Here is a 10,342-nt window from a genome sequence, read left to right as displayed (position 1 = left end):
TTTCGGTAGGAAAGTCGATTCGTAAATCACTTTAACTTTTGATTAAGCGAGATGCAGCAAAGATATAAGTGCAATTTGCAGTTATGGTTAAAATTAGATAGTAGACGCAAACTGAAATATGATATTCATACGAAAAAATTGATTTACGTCTAAATGCTGATTCGTAAATCACTTGATTAAGCGAGATGCAGTTAAAGCAAGGATATAAAGGTAGTTTGCAGTTATGATAGAAATCAAAATGTAAACGCAAACTGAAATATGATGATCGTACGATAAAACTGATTTACGTCTAAACGCCGATTCGGAAAGTGTAAAGCTTGAAACCCGATCGTATATGCGCAAAAAGCAGTAAGCTTTTGAGGAGATTTGCAGTAAGGATAAGATGCTCAAAGTAAATGCAATCCGAGATTTAGAGTGGTTCAGTCAATCTTGACCTACTTCACTTTTGGCTTCCTCTACCGACGAGGTCACCGACGTCAACTAGAGGCCTTCCTTCAATAGGCGAAGGCCAACCACCCTTTTACAGTTTCACTCCTTTTGACGGGCTTAGGAGACAACCCTTACAGAATTTTCTCTCCTCTCTTTAAAGATCAGAACTTGGAAGAAAAGAGGGAGAAGAACTTTTGGCCTTTACAACAATTTTGAGCTCTAAGAATCACAGAATAAGATCAGGATTTCGATGTTTGTATGTTGCCTTTTAGTGCTAAATGGGTGGGGTATTTATAGGCCCCAACCCAGTTTGAATTTGCAGCTTAAAACTGTCAATTCCTGGAATTCCGAGGTTTGGCGGTTGCACCGCCTGACTGGAGCGGTTGCACCGCTTGGTAGAGCTCGAAGACTGAGCCTTTAGGCGGTGCCACCTCCTATCAGGGGCGGTTGCACCTCCTGCCAGAGCTCGAAGACCGAGCTCAAGCGGTGCCACCTCCTAACTAAGGCGGTTGCACCGCTCAACGAAAGCTCGGAGACCAAGCCCAGGCGGTGCCATCTCTATCAAGGGCGATTGCACCTCCTGCCAGAGCTCGAATACTGAGCTCAGGTGGTGCCACCGCTTGACTGAGGCGGTTGAACCGTCTGGCAGAAATCAGGGTCCGAATGGGTTGATCCATTCGGCCCAATTTGGGTTTTTTCAAGGGCCCAATTGCCCCAAGATTAAGTTAATGGGATCACCTCCCATTTTCAACTTAATCATTGTGCTAACTATATTTTTTCCTAAAATATTTACTGCAACTTGCTCCGGTGCATCAATCACTTCTTCCGGCGAGCTTGCGGCGAACTTCCATCGATCATCCGATGAACCCTCGATAATGCTCCTGCTGACTTCTGGAAAACTCCTAGACTTGCGACGATCCACTTGGCGAGTTCCGACAAGCTTCTTTGGCAAGCTCATGGACTTCTCGGATTTGTTTCCGCAGAACCTCCGACGACTGTCCGAACTTCCGTCGAACTCTCGAACTCCCAACGTGATCATTGTCTTGACTCCGGCGCAACTCCTGTTGCATATCTTATTTTCATCGTAGTTAATCCTGCACACTTATCTCAACATATAGATTAGATAACAAATGACAATTGACTTCATCATCAAAATCCGAGATTCAACATAGGAGACAACCCTTACAAACTTTTCTCTCCTCTCTTGAAAGATCAAAACTTGGAAAATGAGGGAGGAGAACTTCTAGCCTTTACAACACTTTTGAGCTCTAAAAATCATAGAGTAAGATTGGATTTTTGGTGCCCTTTCATGTAGGAAAGGGTGGGGTATATATATTTTTGAATTTGGAGCTCAAAAATGTCTTTTCCCGGATTTTCGGGGTCCTAGCGGTACCACCTCCTGACTGGGGCGGTACAATCGCTTAGCAGCTCGGAGACTGAGCTTCTGGGCGGTGCCACCGCCTGACAGGGGCGGTTGCACTGCCCAGTCTCGCTCGGAGACTAAGCCTTAGCGGTGCCACCACCTGTCAGGGGTGGTTGCACCGCCCAGTCTAGCTCGGAGACTAAGCCCAAGTGGTGCCACCGCTTGCCTGGGGTGGTTGCACCGCCCAGCTTTCCTGAGAGACCCTCTCCTCGGCGGTGCCACCGCCTAGTAGGAATTCTGGTCTGAATGGGTTGATCCATTCGGCCCAATTTGGGTCTGTCAAGGGCCCAATTACCCCCAGATTAAGTTAATGGGATCACCTCCCATTCCTAACTTAATCTACATGCTAACTATGACAATTCTTAAGACATTTACTACAGCTTGCTCTGGTGCGTCAATCACTTCTTCCGGCGATTTTCCAGCGAACTTCCGGCGAACATTCGACGAACCTCCAGCGATGCTCCGACGGACTTCCGGCAAACTCCTGGACTTGCGACGATCCACTTGGTGAGTTCCGACGAGCTTCTTTTGGCAAGCTCTTGGACTTCTCAGATTTGTTCCCGCAGAACCTTCGACGACCGTCCGGACTTCCGTCGAGCTCTCGAGCTCTCAACGTGATTATAGTCTTTGACTCCGGCTCAACTCCTACTGCATGTCTTACTTTCATCGTAGTTAATCCTGTACACTTATCTCGACATATGGATTAGATAACAAATAACAATTGACTTCATCATCAAAATCCGAGATACAACAAAATAAATATTAAATAAACCCTTATCCAACTGAACTAAACAAACTCAATAAATATTATTTAAAAACTTAAAAAATAAAAAGATCCTAATAATTATATGCTTAAATTTAAGTTTTAATAATTTAGTTCTTAATAGTTCTTAGAGATATAAGAATCTTTCTAATAATTTTAATATTACTAATATCCTCCATTGATTTTGATTTGGTTTGTGATGGCTAAAGTGCAAGAGAAATAGTCGAAGATGGATTGTATGTGATTCATCTTCAAACTTTCAAACTCTACTCTGACTACTTTGTAATTGTGTCTTCTTTACTTTATTCACGTCTTAATAAATCTTTTGAAGGATTAATCAAGAATCATGTATTGTTTAGAGTTGTACTGATCTTCTCAAGAATGTTGCTATTGCTTGATAAATAAGACTTACAGCTACTTTATCTTGCTTCTTTTGATCTCTTAATATGACCTTCTCTACTGTCGTGAGAGAGTCATGTATCGTTCTTAATATGACCTTTTCTCTGTGAAAACCCATACAATAATATCCCAAACATCCTGAGATTCGACATATATCTCCATTTGAATGCTCCCTTGATCATCATTTTTGTTGAAAAAGATCATCTCGATGATCTGGATCTTCTCTTCCTCAATGTCACCAATTAATTCTTCACGAGCAACTTCTTTCACCGATTAATTCGTCTCACTATCTCTCGCAACTTCTCTTTCTATTTTCTCACTCCTCACTTATAGGATCTTAAGGCTTGGATACCATATTGGAAAGAATGGGAACTCCCAAAAATTAATAATGAAGCGGATCAACATGGAAGAGGTATAATATATATCTCACATATAATTAATTCCCTCAACTCTTCTTTCAATGCTTTGCCTTAAGCGACAAACACAACCCATATTTATAGTAGATCAATTGACCTACAATTGCAACCCTTAGTTAAAGATAAACTTGATCTAAAACTAAAGTCCAACTTCTTTTGCTGCTGCCAACTCCAACTTTGCTGCTGCTAATCTTCAACATTTGCTGTTGTCCATTGCTAACTTCAATATTTGCTGTTGCCAACTGTTAACTTTAACATTTGCTGCCACTTTAACCTTCTCTTTGTTGCCACCAACTTCGACATTTACAGTTGTAATTTACGAAAATAAAATATATCTAAAAACTAACACTCGACTTCACTAAGTTGGTTTCATAAAATTTAAATTATATTTTAACACGCTGTGGCAAGCCAGCTCGGAGAGAACGATAGGAAGCTCCAAGTTGGCGTTGCGAGCGGAGAAAACGACTGCAAATATCCCCTCTTTGGATACGACTGTGATGGTTCGATTATAAGAATACAGCCAGCGATGGTCATAGCTAACTCATCACAATTCTCAGAAGATGGAGTTGCACAGGTAGATGTTATCGCAAAAGAAGTGAAACAAAGGATCAAATAGGTGGCGGATGGTGGCCTTCTCCTTTTTGCAAGTGTACTACAAGTGAACTGCAAACTGCAGATATGAGCCGTGGACTGCGGTGGCTGTGAGCTCCGGCAATGTCAGGCCAATAGTTTCATGGACCACGCTGATAGTTTCCGCCATGGCCATCACGTGGCTCCGAGCCACGCGGTCCTAATCGAACAGCTCCTAGTGTTCGGGGGTCCCCGGTTCCCATTTGAAGGTGAACAGCGACGACGTCTTTGGGGCCGATCCATGATGCAAGGATATCTTCAGGGGGCTCGTGCAAGCACCGTTCCTGCAATGGAGTGCTGTATATGTATAATTGCTCTCTTATTGGAACTTATATATAACATCAGTAGCTGTTTGAGTACTATTTGTTTGACTGCATAGTGCCTCTGATATACTACACCTGCTTACCTTTTGATCCTTATGGCACTGGTTTTCTGGGTTTGTCTCACTTGGTGATGAACGAAGAGGGCGTATTGATTCTAATTTGTCGGCTTTTAGCGCTCGTACCGAGTAAGAAAAGGTTGATGGTTTTGCGGGAGATTTGATTGAACTGTATGCAGTTTGATTCTAAAAAGGAGAGCCTGTGATGCCTTTAAGCTTCTCATGCTTACATTTCTGTGTTTTTTTTTGTTTCCCCTTTGCTTACGGGCAGTCCTGTTTGACAAAGACACCTCGTTGGCTCGAGAATCAGAGATCACACGTCTCTCATGAATCACCCTTCATTCAGAACACCGAGTTCTCTGGCAGCTGCAAGATGAGAATCTCTCCCACACGAACACTACACGCAAGCAAGCCACAAACTCTCAGTCATACACAGGAACCACGCGGTGCTTAAAATAATATTAGAGATGCTGGGTTGAGAGTCGAATTCATTCGAGCGAAGTCTTTATACAGAGAAGACATACATTTCTATGATTCAAAAATCCTAATAATCTCGCAGAAGACCATCCTTGGCATCAAAGTTTCCCCTTGTTATCGACAAATGCTAAAATAACTCAGAGTAATTGCACAATGATGTATCGTTGTCTCGTATTGCGACGTTAATGTGTCACCGTATGATGTGGATGTGAGCCATGTGCTCGAGGAAAAAAGTTAACTCGATTTAGGGTATACCAGTGGAATCTTCCAAGGAGAGAACAATGGCGAAGACGGTCGTGGAACAACTAATGCCTCGTATAACATCAAATGCATGACGCCGTGACTTGTGCCCTACCGGGTGGATCATCTATGCATCGCCATGAATCCCTTGTTTCTTGTTGGATCATGTCATTGGAGAGCAACCTCTTGTCTTGTTTTCCTTTTATATCGGTGTAACTACAGGTCCCTACTATTCGGCATGGCTGCCCAGAAGAACTATTCCCCATTGATATCGATGCCCGCGACAAAGCTTATAAAGCTTAATACTGTTCAACCACTGAGAACTCCATCAGGCCCACTTGCATGATTGGTGGTCGGTGAATCACCGGACAATCCAGTGAAATGCACATATTGCAGGGATTCAGATCTTTGATGATTATTTTTACTGCAAGAATCTGTAAGATGATCCAGAGGTTAACAAAACAAGAATCTAGCTTTTCGATAACCCAAAGCTGAGTGCTGCTTTTCGAAATCAACAATAGAAATTAAGTAGACCGAATCATCGCATGTCATTGGGCCTCTCAATGACCTAAGTACATTAATTATACATTCAAATAATATATCCTAATATTCTTAAGGCATATCGATCTGTAAGGAGGCTCTGTCGACAGACCCAGATAGAATATGTCAGTAGTCACAAGCATGGATTGATAACTTTCTTACCCATCTCAGGAGAGCATTCAATCTTCAAATTTGTACCGTAAAACGGGCTTTCCCATGTCAGGATGGGTAAAACCTTAAAGGTTTGAATCTGAAGTACAATGGGGTGAAGGACCTTCATTTCATGAGCACCAGTGTCGTCCCACTCTGAGACAGTTTACTGCATAGAATTAATTAGTGGGCATATTCTTTTTACTCAACCATGGAATTCCAAACTTTCAACTCAAACTATCACCAGGTAACATTGTTTCCGCATTTTTTACACGAGAGGAATAGTTAAGTAACTGCTCTCTGAATCCTCCAGTGAGCGAACAGTACCAACTACCAGAAGAAGCACCACATTAATTTGGTCTAGCAAAGCAAAAGCATGGATGCATGAAACAGAAGATTAAGCTAGTAATGCTCATTGATCTACATCTTCCTGAGGTAGCAAGTGAGAAGGGAAGCTTTGAGCAGATTAAACTTCTTTCTCCTTCTCCATCAGTTGCATCAACAAATCCACAAAAGCTAGCATTATTACCTTGTGATTCTTCCTTTCGTTCAGCCTCAAGTAGCAATGCAGAAGTTCCTGAAGGCTATGCCACTCCCTCAGCTCGTGTGCCACCACCATCTCCTCCATGGATGCTCGGAAGTCTTGGTACGGGTCCTCCGAGGAAATGGCAATCGGTATGCTCTCCTCGTAGAATGACGCCTTACCCAACGCTGCCTTGGTTGTGCGTTGGGCTTTTCGGATGCCGGTCTCAGGTTTAGCCTCCTCCATGATGGATTTCGTTGTGCACGGTGAAAAGAAGAACCTCGTGGAACATATGGCGCCTTCTAGGATGGCACTCCGACCTTCGTATTGGTCTGCGCCGGGGCAGGTAGAAGACATGGTTGTGGTGGTGGTGGTGGCCGTGGTGGACACGTCGCTGAAGCCGAAATCCTCCTCGAGGTATGGGAGCTGGTAGAGGTTCTCCTGGAGCTCCAAGGGGCCAAAGCAGGTGAATGAGGAGGGAGAAGAGGTGCAATAGGGGTAATGTAAGCTGGAGTAGAGCTCTCCTGCTCTGAAGGACTGGGTTTCTTCTTCTTGGATGCAGATGGGGCCAATGGGTTTGATGCTGGTGATGGCTCCTTGGAGATTTTTGAATGAAGACTTGAGCTTCTCCATTTCTCTTCCCTCTATTCATATGGGGGGAGGGAGAGAGAGAAAGGGGGCGAAATTCTCATAATTATAGAGGCCTCAAAATCATCATTAATCTGCATAAGTTTAATTTACTTGTTTAATGAATCATTTGCATGCATTACATAGTCGAACAATTTATAGTAAGGACATCGCATGAGATTAAAAAACATGCTTCGGTGCCATGCTCTTTAATAATCTAAGCAACCAACATTCACACCATCAAGCAGAAAAACAATAGATTGTGTATATATAATTTGTTTTTTTTTCTTCAAAATCCCATCTTATTTCGAAATTTCGTACAATGAGTATTTATGAGAATATATCCTTAGTCTTTAATTGAGTTTATCGTTATCCCGTACAGTCATGAAAACAATTGGCCAAGTGGTCCAAATGAGACTGATATCTTAAGTTGGATGCGTAGTTCTGGATGATATCTGATGTTATGGATTGATCTCAGTAAGTAAATCGAAATTTAATCCGATGTTATGACAGAATTCAGATCCTCTGTTTTGCGTTTCACATCCTTATAAACCACGAAATAAGGATTGATTTTATAAAATTAAAATGTTTGTATAAATCTGACCAACATAATTTGGATTACACACGAAAACATTTGGGATGTGTTAGGATTTCCTTGCATCAGTTCTTATTTGTCTCACATTACACTTCTCCAACAGCCTAGCAATAAGTCAAAAGCGCAACGAGCAGAAATTAACTTTCCTTTCCTTCAACCAAAAGAGGTTGATGAACTTTTCAGGTGCCATGTATTCACAACATTATCACTTGACCAGTACACCCGTGGATGCATCGGGAGTGCTTCAACTTGGGAATTGGAGTCTCCACGGCTTTGCTCTCGGGCCAACCATGGTGCTGTGAGAGCAAGCGAACGAGCAAACGAGCAGACAGCTTAATTATGTGTGATACAGTTTGAAATAAGAAGGAACAGGAGGAGGGTGTGTGGTCCATGGAGGTATCCAACCACATGCATTAGAAGCCAAAAGATAATTAATAGTTTCAGATGGTCCTATCAACTCATCATTCCTCCCACCCTTAATGGTGAGTTGCGTGATACCATAAGATACACTTGCATACATCTCTCCTTGGCTCTTGGATCATGACTGGATTATCTGAGTGTTTGTTTACACAGCCACATCCGGACACACGACCTATTCCGGGAGATGCAGCACACCGTGGGCGGTAAGAGTCCAATGGGGGAGGGGAGAAAAATGCCAACCTGAAACAGTGAACCGCATGTTTTGAGCTTTCGAGCAATGATGATGAGAGAGTCTCATACAGAACCGGCACACGTGAACTTTCTACAGTGAGAATGATGCGAGACTAGACTCGGCTTGCACGCACCGCCTGCTTCAGCTTTTCAAGCTGGATGGATTATTGTGGGCGGGGCCGTCCATGAATGCAGGATTTGGAGTTCAGATGTTTGTAATGCAAATTTCAGTTTCAACGCATGAACGTTCCTGAAGCCAAAGCGTAAAGTGAGCAAGTTCACATGTCACGAGAACTAAAATGACACGGAAATGGGTCATTTTAGTTCTCGTTAGTACTGTTGATGAAAAGACAACTTTGGTTTCTGGTTCAACTTCGGCTTTGTGTACTTACTATGACATCTATCAAATAACAGATCCCAAGCTTGCATAAAAAGGGCTGCCTTAGGCAAGAGAGTAACAATGCAAAAAAAAATACACCAAATATTTTAGATATTATTAGGCATCTGGTTGGAGGATCTATCTCCGTTACAAAGCAGCCTGATCTGACCTAGTGAATCTCTTTCTCAACAAGGAATATAAATTCCAGCAACTATTATATACATACATGTATATGTACATCTTGGTGAGTTTAGAATAGCATTTTTTCTATTTCGAAGAAAAATTATACATTCATTTAGGAGCCCAAAGAGCTCACTAAAATCGTCTAGTTACATGAAGGCCATATTCTACCCTAGTCATATTTCTAATGACCAAACTAAATGTCGTGGTGCCAACTAAACGTTGAACTTTTGACTCCAAGGAATACCTCTTGTTCCGTTAAGGCAGTTGATGACCTCTAAAGCATTCCACTTGATTCAAATGTTCCTCGGCCCTTCTTCCTCTTCTACCAGTTTCAAGACTTGTGGGATGGCCCTGCACTCCACTCCACCTTCTTAGCGCTCCTCCCTTTACAATTTCCACAGCCTGTAGAGTGTAGCCAAAGAAGTTGCTGCTTGCTTGTCTTTAATAATATAACCTGTACCTGCAAGCACGCAGTTTAGACTAAATGAGCTATCACATTCGATGATCTAATCAAACAAACCTCGGGTGCACTGCATTGAATCCCACAAAACTTCCTCGGACCCATGTTGATCTGAACAGAAATCATCAATAGTAGATAAAAGCTTTGTGCGATAAAGGAGTAAGGCCAGGTCTTACGGTTGCGACCGAGGCAGCCATTCAGATTAACCCAAAGGAACCATAGGGAGTTACCGGTTACACTCCTTGGACATTTGGCCCCCTCCTTTCCAAGGATCTTGCCCCTCAAGCAATCAATGCCCTTTATACCATTCAGTCATTATCCAAGTTTATCTCTGACCAGTTTCCAGTATTCTCTAGCAGATGTGTCTAGGTGAATCAAAATGACTATTTCAAACACCACATCAATTAGAGTTAGTCCCAAAAAATTTACCAAAGGATAATTTTGATAACCCAACAAAGACAATAAAGCAGAAGAATAAAAGACGATAAAAACATCAAATTTACATGGTTCGATCAATTGACCTACATCCACAGACGAAAGAGGAGCAAATCACTACTATAAAAAGGGACTATTACAAATGCCTTAAGAAGATGTTCCTAGGCCATAAAACACCGAAAATTATTGAACAAGAAAAGCCTAAAGCAACCAATTAGGTTTTCTTGTGGTGCATCTGACTTCAAAGCTCAGGCCTTTATTTATAGGTTAAATAGGAGATACCAAATTTGATTTTCCCGATGTAGGACTATGGGACTTGCCAAACTAACAAATCTCCACCTTGGTATGTCCCAACAAAACTTGCTCCACCTTCTTCACAAAAGCCCCAATGGGCAATCATCAACAATAAACACCAACCAAGTCCAAGCACTGCTTGAACTTGTAAACTGGAAGAGGCTTCATAAGCATATCAGCTAGATTGTCCTTCGTATGAATTTTCTGAACAAGGACCTTTCTTTCAGCAATGGTATCCCATTTGCATCCAACATTTTTTTCTACCCGAAGGCGGCTTCACAAGATCCCAAGTTCTATTCTGTGGAGAGATTTTATTTCTTCATTCATCGCAATCAACCACTTAGCCGAA

General features: G+C 42.2%; 1 pseudogene; it reads right to left on the bottom strand.

Moving 5' to 3' along the window:
- Positions 1–5,022: 5,022 nt before the first annotated feature.
- LOC135622170 (transcription repressor OFP13-like) lies at positions 5,023–7,025 on the bottom strand (annotated as a pseudogene).
- Between the last annotated feature and the right edge of the window lie 3,317 nt (positions 7,026–10,342).

The sequence above is a fragment of the Musa acuminata genome, chromosome BXJ2-9 (genome assembly GCF_036884655.1).
Source record: "Musa acuminata AAA Group cultivar baxijiao chromosome BXJ2-9, Cavendish_Baxijiao_AAA, whole genome shotgun sequence".
Taxonomy (NCBI): domain Eukaryota; kingdom Viridiplantae; phylum Streptophyta; class Magnoliopsida; order Zingiberales; family Musaceae; genus Musa; species Musa acuminata.
Note: the sequence above shows the minus strand (reverse complement) of the source record. Positions and strands in the feature narration are given on the sequence as shown.